This window comes from Prionailurus viverrinus, chromosome D2, assembly GCF_022837055.1.
Source record: "Prionailurus viverrinus isolate Anna chromosome D2, UM_Priviv_1.0, whole genome shotgun sequence".
Lineage (NCBI taxonomy): Eukaryota > Metazoa > Chordata > Mammalia > Carnivora > Felidae > Prionailurus > Prionailurus viverrinus.
In genome coordinates, this window is record NC_062571.1 from 49,285,320 (window position 1) to 49,295,945 (window position 10,626).

The window sequence follows — 10,626 nt, forward strand, 5'->3', positions numbered from 1 at the left end:
TGCCCTGTAAGTCCCCCTGCGCAAGCCGGTGCCCCGTTTCCCAGCCCAGGATTCCCGGCGAGCCCAATCTTCCTGCTGTAAATGTCAGAGATGATAAAGTGGGGCCAAATCTCCTGTAGGAAATGGTGGACACATTACCTCTGAAACACAGGAAACGGGACTGGGCAGCATTCTGGGGAATTCCTCAGAGCCGCTCTCCCGCAGGTGCCCAGGGGTCAGGGGGACGGACGGACGGAAGAACGGGTGGACAGAGATTAGACTTGGGAGCTTTTCTCTTCTAGAACACTTCGGTCCAGGTGGTTTGCACCCATCACATGCCAGGCGCAGCAGAGGAAAGTGACAGATTTTATTAGAAGTTCAGTGTTCAGGGTACATACAAAGTAAGTAAGGGACATGCGCTTCTTCATAGACAGAACGTTGGTGGCATCGAGCTAATGCAACAGCCGACACCAGGGTGAGGGCCAGCGTGGGGCTCTGGGCCCCCAGAGCAGCAGGGAGTCACGAAGCCTGCGGGTTTGGGAGCCCGCCCGTGCCACAGCAACCCTCTGGTAGAATACATTAGCAATGTACTCTTTATTCATTAGCTTAAACAAAGCAATGCAATATATATATATATATATATATAATGATGGTTCTCAGTTCAAAGGGAAATGGCTTGGAACCACCCAGTCCTTTGAATTCAGGAGACTGCCACTGCTATCACTATTACGATACTGGGAAAAGATGAAAAGGAGAAACATTTTGGAAACTACAGAGCACTAGACAAACACCAACACGCTACCTTCTCCCTCAGGGTTTCGTACTCAGGGACCTACATGAGCACAGGGCGGGGGAAGCCCAAAAGCCCTTGCTGGCCCTGGTCCTCCAGAGAGCGGCAGACCAACCCCGCAGGCTGCTCCCCACCCCTGCGGCCCTGACTTCACACCAGCCCCGCATTCACACCCCTGCTCTCCTAGGAATTACTCTTCTTTGGGAGAATGTAGCAGTTTTCAAAATCCCCACGTGCCTACCCTCATTTGGTGACACGACAGATGGGTGGGACTGGGTGGGGGGGGGGGTGGCCAGGGAGGAGCATCTCCGGGTTTGGAGAGGGAGACTGGGGCTCAGAGGGGTTGGGATCCCGAGTGCTTCATCCCCACCATCCGGTGTCACGGGAAGGGTCTCTCTTCATGGCTTGTCAGAGAGACCGCGCTCCCACCGGCCCAAATGCTGACGCCATTACCCAAACAGCCCTGGGACTCTCAGCCCCTTTCCCCTCATGACCGTGAAAGTCTGGCTGTACCTGAGCCAGGGGCTCGGGGGTCCAGAAGCTCCCATGCCAGGACCCTAACTGGCCACCAAGGGGGCCTTGGTCTCCCGTCACACAGGCATTGGAGCTGATGAACCATGGGGCGCAGACACTCAGCGCTACAGGGGGCTGGCGGGGCACTGAACTGCCCCAAGGCACGTGGGGGTACTTCTTGCGACAAAGAAGAGACGCAAAATATTTTTTTAAGCTTGTGCCCCTTTTAATTTACCACTTCAAAAAAAAATTTTTTTTAAGTTTATTTAAAGTGGGGGGAGGGGCAGAGAGGGAGGGAGAGGGAGAGACTCTTAAACAGGCTCCGCGCTGTCAGCGCAGAGTCCGATGCAGGGCTCGAACCCACCAACTGGGAGGTCGTGACCTGAGCTGAAATCAAGAGTCCGATTCTTAACCAACTGAGCCACCCAGATGCCCTTCATTTCCCACTTCTGATAGAAACAAGGATACAGAGGACTATTTCTCTGGTATAAGGGGAAATAATGCAAATATGATGCTATGCGAGCACTGACCCTCTGCTCCTCCACTGGGGACATGAAAGGGAGCCGTGGGCCAAAGGGGACGGAAGTGGGGGCTCCTGCTCACCTCCACATCGCTGTCCCCATACTGGAGACTGTGGCCAATTTCCTAAGATGTTCTGAGTTTTCAAGGGTAACTGGAAATGTGCACTTTTAGGTGTCACCTCCCCATTTTCTTTTCTTTTTTTTTCCTTTCTATAATTTATTTACTTTTTGTAACTTACATCCAAGTCAGTTAGCACATGGTGCACCAATGATTTCAGGAGTAGATTCCTTAGTGCCCCTGACCCATTGAGCCTATCCCCCCTCCCACACGCCCTCCAGTAACCCTCTGTTTGTTCTCCATATTTAAGGGTCTCTTGTGTTTTGTCCCCCTCCCTGTTTTTATATTATTTTTGCTTCCCTTCCCTTATGTTCATCTGTTTTGTGTCTTAAATTCCTCACATGAGTGAAGTCGTATGATATTTGTCTTTCTCTGACTAATTTCGCTTAGCGTAATACCCTCCAGTTCCATCCACGTAGTTGCAAATGGCAAGATTTCATTCTTTTTGATTGCCGAGTAATACTCCATTGTATATATAGACCACATCTTCTTCATCCATTCATCCATGATGGACATTTGGGCTCTTTCCATACTTTGGCTATTGTGGATAGTGCTGCTATAAACATTGCCTCCCCATGTTCATATAGGGCACAAATCTCATTTTCTTCCCAAACTCCAGGAAGACCAGCTATGCAAAATGCATCGGGGGCCATTTTTTTTTTTTTTTTAATATAGCACTTCACTGATTTGTACGTCATCCTTATGCAGGGACCATGCGAATCTTCTCCGTATCATTTCAATTTTCATATAAGGGCTGTCCAAGCAAGCACCTCGGCATCCAAATCTGACTTTCAAGCTTGGGCATCTTGCTCAGGTTTTACGTGATATTGACCGGAAATGTCTCTGCCTCAGAAGATCACAGAGATTCGCAGACAGTTAACGGATTCTGCAAGCATGTCCCAAAGACCTGGGAGGGAGCACGGAGAGGTTCCCAAGCCTCGTCTTCCCCGAGAGCACTCAGGGAACACCCCACCCTCTCCTCCTCTGAGGCCCAGCCACACAAGCACATCTTGAGCCTGACTGGTTTTATTCTTAGGAAATAAAAATGGGTTCATGGACCACACTGTTCTATATTTTTGGTTTTGTGATAAGAAGGAAAATCGACTCCTCATCCCAACAGACTGAAGAATGATTTAGTAGATTTTGTTCCAAAGCCTTGCCCTGTTGAGTTGAGGATGTGGCTTTCTTGACAAACATCAATACAAGTTAGCAAAACATTTAGACTTGGCCCCTGAGAATCCCAGATTCAAGGGCTTATATCTTAATATAAACAGGCTGTGAACTTTTGACTAAAACAGGTAAAGTAACGACAAACAAACCACGATGAGATGAAAACTAATCAGAGGAGAATAATTTTCTGAATTTTTTTGAGAGGTCCTGCTAATCCTGGAGGATGTGATCTCACGTTCCAGCCACGCAGCCTCTGTCCGCACAGGACAGCTGTAGATGCACTGATGTCCCGGGTTGCGAATGCACCTTTGCTCTGAGCCCCAGCCACGTGGTGGGAAGGCTTGGCGAACATCTTCCTCCCTCACAACTACCATCTCGTTTTCTCTTTTTCTCTCCTGACCAAGGAGCCCCATGCTTCAGGCGCTCCTTGGTATGTTCCTGCACATCTGTACTTTTCCTGCTCGTTCACATCATCACAGAATTAAAAAAAAAAAAAAGCCTTTGAGGAAATTAGAACTGGCAACAATGAAGCTGAGAAAATTCGCTGCCTCTTTCCTTCAGTATATTCCCTGCACAGCAGCCAGTGACCCAGTTAAAATTCAAAGATTCTATCACACCTCCGCTCAGAGCCTGCGGTGGTTCCCTCCTTCTCTGATGAAAGCTGTGGTCTTTCAAACGACTTCCCAGTGTCTCTGTGATTTGTTCCTGACTTTCCCCCGACTCACACCTGTGGTTTTATCTCCTTCTGCTCTCTCTCTCCCCCATGCATTCAGTGAGCTACACTGAGTCCTCAAGCACACCGGGCCCACCCCACCACAGGGCCTTTGCACCTGCTTCTCCTTCAGCCTGGGACCTCTTCCTCAGGTAGGCACATGCCTCAGCTACATGTCTCAATCTCTCATTTCCTTTAGATCTTTACTCAAATGCCACTTCAATGTGGTTTTCTTTTTTAAGTTTATTTATTTATTTTGAGAGAGACAAAGAAAGGATGAGTGGGGGTGGGGCAGAGAGAGAGAGAGAAGGAGAGAATTCCAAGCAGGATCCTCACTGCCAGCACTGAGCCCGATGCAGGACTTGAACTCACACAACCGTGAGATCATGACCTGAGCCAAAATCAAGAGTCCAATGCTTGACTGACTGAGTCACCCCAGTGCCCCTCATGGTGGTTTTGGTTTGCATTTCCCTGATGATTAGTGATGTTGAGCATTTTTTTCAAGCACTTCGAGGCCATTTGTATGTCTTCTTCAGAAAAATGTCCATTCGGGTTCTTTGCCCATTTATTTATTTATTTATTTATGAATTTTTTTTTTTAACATTTATTTATTTTTGAGACAGAGAGAGACAGAGCATGAACGGGGGAGGGTCAGAGAGAGAGGGAGACACAGAATCGGAAGCAGGCTCCAGGCTCTGAGCTGTCAGCACAGAGCCCGATGCGGGGCTCGAACTCACGGACCGCGAGATCCTGACCCGAGCTGAAATCGGACGCTTAACCGACTGAGCCACCCAGGCGCCCCTCTTTGCCCATTTTTAATAGGATTATTTGGGGGGTTTGTTAGTGAGTTTTCATAGAAACAGGAAATGGAATGGTGGTTGTGAGGGGCTGAGAGCAGGGGGAAACAGAGGGCTGCAGATCAAAGAACATAAACTTCTAGTTATAAAAAGAATCAGTCCTGAAGATCTAATGTACAACAGGGTGACTACAGTTAATGATACGGTGCGTATACCTGAAAGTTGCTGAACGTAGATCTTGAGAGTTCTTACCAAAACAAACAAAACAAAACACAAAGACAAAAACAAAACAACAAAAAAAAGGAGTTAACTGTTTAAGGTGATGAAGGTGCTAATTATCGGGATCTCGGTAATCATTCCACCATGTATATGGATATCATATCCTCACGGTGTACATTTTAAATATACGCAAGGCGGGTGCTTGGATGGCTCAGTCGGGTAAGCCTCCAGCTCTTGATTTGGGCTCAGGTCGTGATCTCACGGTTCACGAACTCAACACCCCCACCTCGACCGCCGCCCCATTGGGCTCTGTGCTGGCAGCGTGGAGCCTGCTTGGGATTCTCTCTCTCTCTCTCTCTCTCTCTCTCTCTGCCCCTCCCTGCTTGTGCTTTCTCTATCTCTAAATAAATAAATAAATAAATAAATGTCTTTTTGTCAATCAGTAAAGTTGGGGCAAAACAGTCACGTCCCTGAGGTTGTCCCTGGCCACGTGGTTGTATCTAGCTCCTCAATTCAGTGTCCCCAGCTCCACAGCCCCTTCCAGTCCTTCTCCTCCTGTTCTGTTAGCCCTCCTCACTCATTACCTGAGGGGCAGCCTGCTTTACCTATTACCTTGTTTGTGAACTACCTCCCTCCCAGACCGCTACCTCCCTGAAAGCAAGGATTTTGTTCTCTTTGCTTGATTCACAGTTGATTCTCAATAAGTGTTGAAATTTTTATTCCTTTTTTTTTTCAAGAAAAAAAAAAAAAAAAAAACACCGAGTGAAAATAGTATATGTGCCCTGGCAAGGGGACACTAATGGAACCGGACCCTTAGAAAGCGCTGTTCCCCTGTTCTTCGCTCTGGGGGGACCCGGACAGGCCCCTTGTCGTCTCTGAGCCTCAGTCACCTGTGTGAAAGGGGCCCAATTGCACCTGCCTGTGTTAACGTCCAGGAGGTTTGTGAGATGCTAGTGAAAGAGCAGGGCCAAAAGTCCCTCCAAACACTGCCCGATGTCTCTGGCGCGGGGCACTTATGAGAATGAACTAGAAACTCAGGCCGGCTCCAGGAAGCCCTGAGACCTCTTCCGTCCTGCCTGTCACAGCAGAGGTCCTTTCCTTCATCTGGAGCGCAGTAAAATTGTTTTCAGAGTTTATATCTCAATTCAGGGCCTCGAATGAGATCCCCAAAGTACTGGGGAATCCGTGCAAAGTTCCAGAAGAGGTCTGCTAGTGAGTCATCGGGCAGGAAACACTTCCCTTCTTCACCAGCCACCACAACCATGCCCTTTGAGAAATGCTCCAGGCATTGGAGGACACAATTACAAACAGGCTAATGGCTGGTGGAATGTATTTAATGAAATCTAAGTGGCTCTTTTGGGAAGCCTGGCTTCAAAGGGGGGCACTTCTGAGGGAGGGCTCACGGGTAACAACCGTCCCAAATTTAACACCGATGCGCCCATATGTACAAAGAAAACGTTGCTTTTTTTGTTTACGTTTTCCTGTAGCTGTTTAAAAAAATTTTTTTTATTGTTTGTTTATTTTTGAGAGAGAGAGAGACACAGGCAGAGGGTGAGCCGGGGAGGGGCAGCCACAGAAACTGAAGCGGGCTTCAAGCTCCTAGCTGTCAGTGCAGAGCCTGATGGGGGGCTCAAACCCATGAACCGCGAGATCATGACCTGAACGGAAGCCGAGCGCTTAACCGACTGAGCCACCCAGGCGCCTTGCCTGTGGCTCTTTTAATTTTCTACCTGAATCCCCACCCACAGTGAGTGGAGATCCGGAGCAATCGAAGGCAACTGTGGCTTTCTGGTAAACAGCATCTCATTGTGTTTCTGGTTTAAATAGCCTCTTTTAATAAATAGTCAACTCCGAGTGCAGCTGATCACTCCGGTGGTCGCTCCCTCCCTCCTTCTCCGAATGGTGATCCGGGTGTGAGCACAAGGCCTGGGACAAGGGAAGCAGCAGCTCACTGAGGGGCAAGGAACTGTGGCCCTGCCAGTGGCCGCCACGGGATGTAGCTGGGTGGGGGGATGCAGCTAGGTGGGGTCTGGTCTGCCTGCAGCCAGCACGCTCACAGCAGGGAGGGCACCCCTGCGGCGACTGCCACTGACCCAGCCTGGGCCCCTGGCCTCTGTCATCCTCAGTGCCTCTCTCCTCCCAATACTAGACTGTTGCTGGTTCACACTGAACTTCACACACTCTTATTTTGGCAAACGGGAGCTCCGGGACCCCACGCGTGCCTGGCCTAGATCGCAGGGACTCAGGAAGACCGCTCGGGCCTGACCATCTAGATACCTGCCACTCATCCCAGCCTGAACTGTATCTGCTATCGAGCCAAGGTGGGGCTTCTCTCAAGAGCCTGGAACCTCATTCGTTTATTCCCTCAACAGATACCTACCGAGTGATCCCTTCTGTGCCACGAGTTGTTGCAGGTGCTGGAGACTGAGCAGCAAACAAAACCAAAGCCCCAGTCCAGAGGGAAGAAAACGACAGTGAGCAAGCAAATGAAATACACAGTGTGTCAGAGGGTGAGACATGCTGTTGAGAGACATGTATCCAGCAAGGCTGACGACAAGAGGGAGCTGTCTAAAATAGGGTGATCAGGGAAGCCTTCTCCGTTACGGTGGTGTTTGAAGAAAAGATTTGAACGGGGACCTGGAATTGGTGAGGGGCGAGTTATGAGACTCTCTGCTGGAGGAATATTTCAGGGAAAGAGAACAAACAGCAAGTGCAAAGGTCCTGAGGCAAGAGTACGCTTAGTGGGTTTGCAAAACCACATGAAGTCTGTGGTCGGCCAGTCAGAGAAGGCTTTAGAAACACCCGCATAGATGTGGGAGTGCCTCAGAACACTGAGCAGCTGGCTTCCCTTTTGCCAGTAACCTCCTACCTGGTTTTTCTGTCCTGACTGTTCTCTGACTCAAGAACCAGCCTTGCCGTGATGGTGAGCTATGGAGCCTGAGGTCTGGTTTCTTTGTTTTCCCTTTGTCTTGTTCCTTCCTCCCAACTTCTGACCCAGGAGAGGCGGTGTCTTTCTGTCACGTTGGAGAGCTCCCCCTCTATATCCTGAGCGCTCTCTATTCGAGGCACTGGCTGCCTCAGTCCCAGCATCTCTTCAAGAATATTCATGTAGAGAACAGGAGGAGCCTGAGGAGAGGAGCAAGACACAACGGGTTGATATCCAATGAAGGCAGTGGGCATCCGGAAGCCAGGGTTTGTGATTTTCCTCTACCTACAAAATAACACGTTGGCCGGCCACAGTTTCAAGGACGATGGCAAAAGATATAACACTCCTGAGTCAGAGACAAAGGGCCTTAGTGCTCACGACACAGGCAGAATGAGCATCAGTGTCTGCTTCAGATCCCCTTGCCCCCACCTTCCATGTCGACGGGGCCGAGAGGTTCGTGTGGCTACGGCACGTGCAGGGAGTTCGCATCATAGCTGAGAAATCACGCACTTGGGGAATCTTTTATCATATGCGATTAGCGCCCCGGACTCCTGCCCCTGACGAAGACATTATCTTTGCCACCCTGGACAATTCAGCAATCCTGCCCTTTGCTCTGGAGGGGACAGACACTACCTCTGTCTTCCCAGGCTGTTCTCGACGTGAACGTTCTTGGAGAGATTCTGGGGCAAAGGCAGCCGATGCCTCTGCTCACAAGACATGGGAAAAGCACACGGCCTGTTGGCTCCCAGCATGGCAGGTGGGAGCTCAGCCTGTGGAGGTTCAGGAATAGGCCACTGTCACCCCAGAGCTTCTGATCTTGGCGAGAACGGATAAAAAATAGAAAGCTGAAGACTGTGTCCCTATCGCTCGAGGATCAGCTTGGCCTTTTGGTCTCTGGTGCCGCCTCAAGAGTAAACAAAAATGGGCCCAGACGCAAAACACAGGCAGGACTGAGGAGTTTGGCAACTGGAACATTCCTCCCCACCAGGCACGTTTTCTGTCGGAAGTCATTGGCCCCGGGCTGGCTGGGCCCACAAACACCTCAATCCATCACTGACAGGCCGTTCTGGCAGCAGCCTCTGGAGCCACATCTCTGGGCCGAGACCAGCAATTAAGTGTTTAGATTCAAATCAACGTTTATAACAGCCTTGGGGACCTTTCCAGAGCTCTGGAGACCGAGTAAGCTACTATCAATACAATCGTATGAAGTACAATTACACAGAGAAAAGTTTTACACAATATGCTGCATATGGAGTTATTTTGACAAGAAATTTAGTTTGCTTTTCTTAAGTCTCCTCTGCTTGTGTAAGAGTATTAATTACTCACTAATCTACTTAATTTGATTAAATGTCTTTATTTTTGTGAAGAAAACTCTTTTTTTTTTTCTTTTTTAAATGTTTATTTATTTTTGAGAGAGAGGGAGCGTGAGCAGGGGAGGTACAGAAAGTGGTGGGGGGGGTGGGGGGTGGGGGACAGAGGATCCCAAGCGGGCTTTGTGGTGACAGCAGAGAGCCCGAGGCGGGACTCGAACTCACAAACCGTGAGATCGTGACCTGAGCCAAAGTCAGACTTTCAACCAACGGAGCCACCCAGGCGCCCCTTGAAGAAAATGGTTGAGCATTTACTATAAGTTGGTCCTGACTGAGCGTGAGGATACACAGATAATCAGGTATGTGGCTGCCTATTCTCCCAAGAAGCTCATAGCCATCTCAGTGATAGGGTCCTCTGAGAGGCAGAAAGTGCCAGAGACTTGGGCAAAGCCAGCGTCTGACTCAGACACGGGGCACTGACCTGTATTAATCCTATCATCGGCGTGGGGACGATCCCCGTCACCCCTGCTCCTCATCCTTTACTGTCTCCTCCTTCTCAGATCCTTATCGGCTGTGCCTTGCAAATGCCCACTTGGGTTGCAGAAAACTTTTAGGGCAAACTGGTCAAGAAAGTGAAAATCCAGGATTACTTAGCATACTCAGTGCACGAAGCAAAGGTAGGGCCAGCTGGGCAAACAAACGTCTGTTTATGATAGGTGAAGGGATTGCGAGAATGAATGGATGGATGGCTGGATGAATGATACAAAAGCGTGAATTCTGGTAACAGGAAAAATGAAAAAGGAAAAACGAAATTGACACCCCTAGGATGGCCACTATCAAAAAAAAAAAAAAAAAAAAAAGGAAAGGAAGAAGCGTTAGTGAGGACGCAGAGAAATCGGAAGCTTTGCGCATCGTGGTGAGAATATAAAACGGCTATTGAAGATCGTATGGCAGTTCCTCAAAAAATAAATATAATTTTTTGTGAGGCAGCAACTCCATTTCTGGGTAGTGTACCCAAAAGAAGTGAGACCGAGGACCTGAACGGACATTTGTACATCAATGTCAAAGCAGCACTGTTCACGATACCTGAAACAGGACCAAAAAATGGTGTGTGTATACATTATATATATATATATATATATATATATATAATGTATGTATATTATGTATATATGTGTATATATATGTTATATATATTACACACACGCACACACACACATATATATGTATAATATTCCATTGTGTGTATATAGACACACATACATACAATGGAATATTATTTAGCCGCCAAAAGGAAGAAATTGTGATACAAGCTGCAACCTGGATGAACCTTCAGGACATCACACTAAGTGAAATAAGCCAGACACACACAAAAACAAATATTGCGCGATTTCACTGACGCGGGGTAACTAAAGCAGTCAAGATGATAGAGACAGAAAGCGCATGGTTGCCTTGGGCTAGAGAGAGGGAGGAATGGGGAGTGACTGTTGAACGGGAACAGAGTTGCATCTTGAAAAAGTTCCGGAGGTGGATGGTGGCGATGGCTGGGCAGCAATGTGAATGCCCTTAAT

The 10,626-nt window shown here is 48.6% G+C and overlaps 1 non-coding gene across 1 annotated transcript; it reads right to left on the reverse strand.

Moving 5' to 3' along the window:
* Positions 1-2,584: 2,584 nt before the first annotated feature.
* Positions 2,585-2,691, reverse strand: LOC125148509 (U6 spliceosomal RNA). The gene has a single exon (XR_007145592.1). It is a non-coding gene; the product is annotated as a U6 spliceosomal RNA (small nuclear RNA).
* Between the last annotated feature and the right edge of the window lie 7,935 nt (positions 2,692-10,626).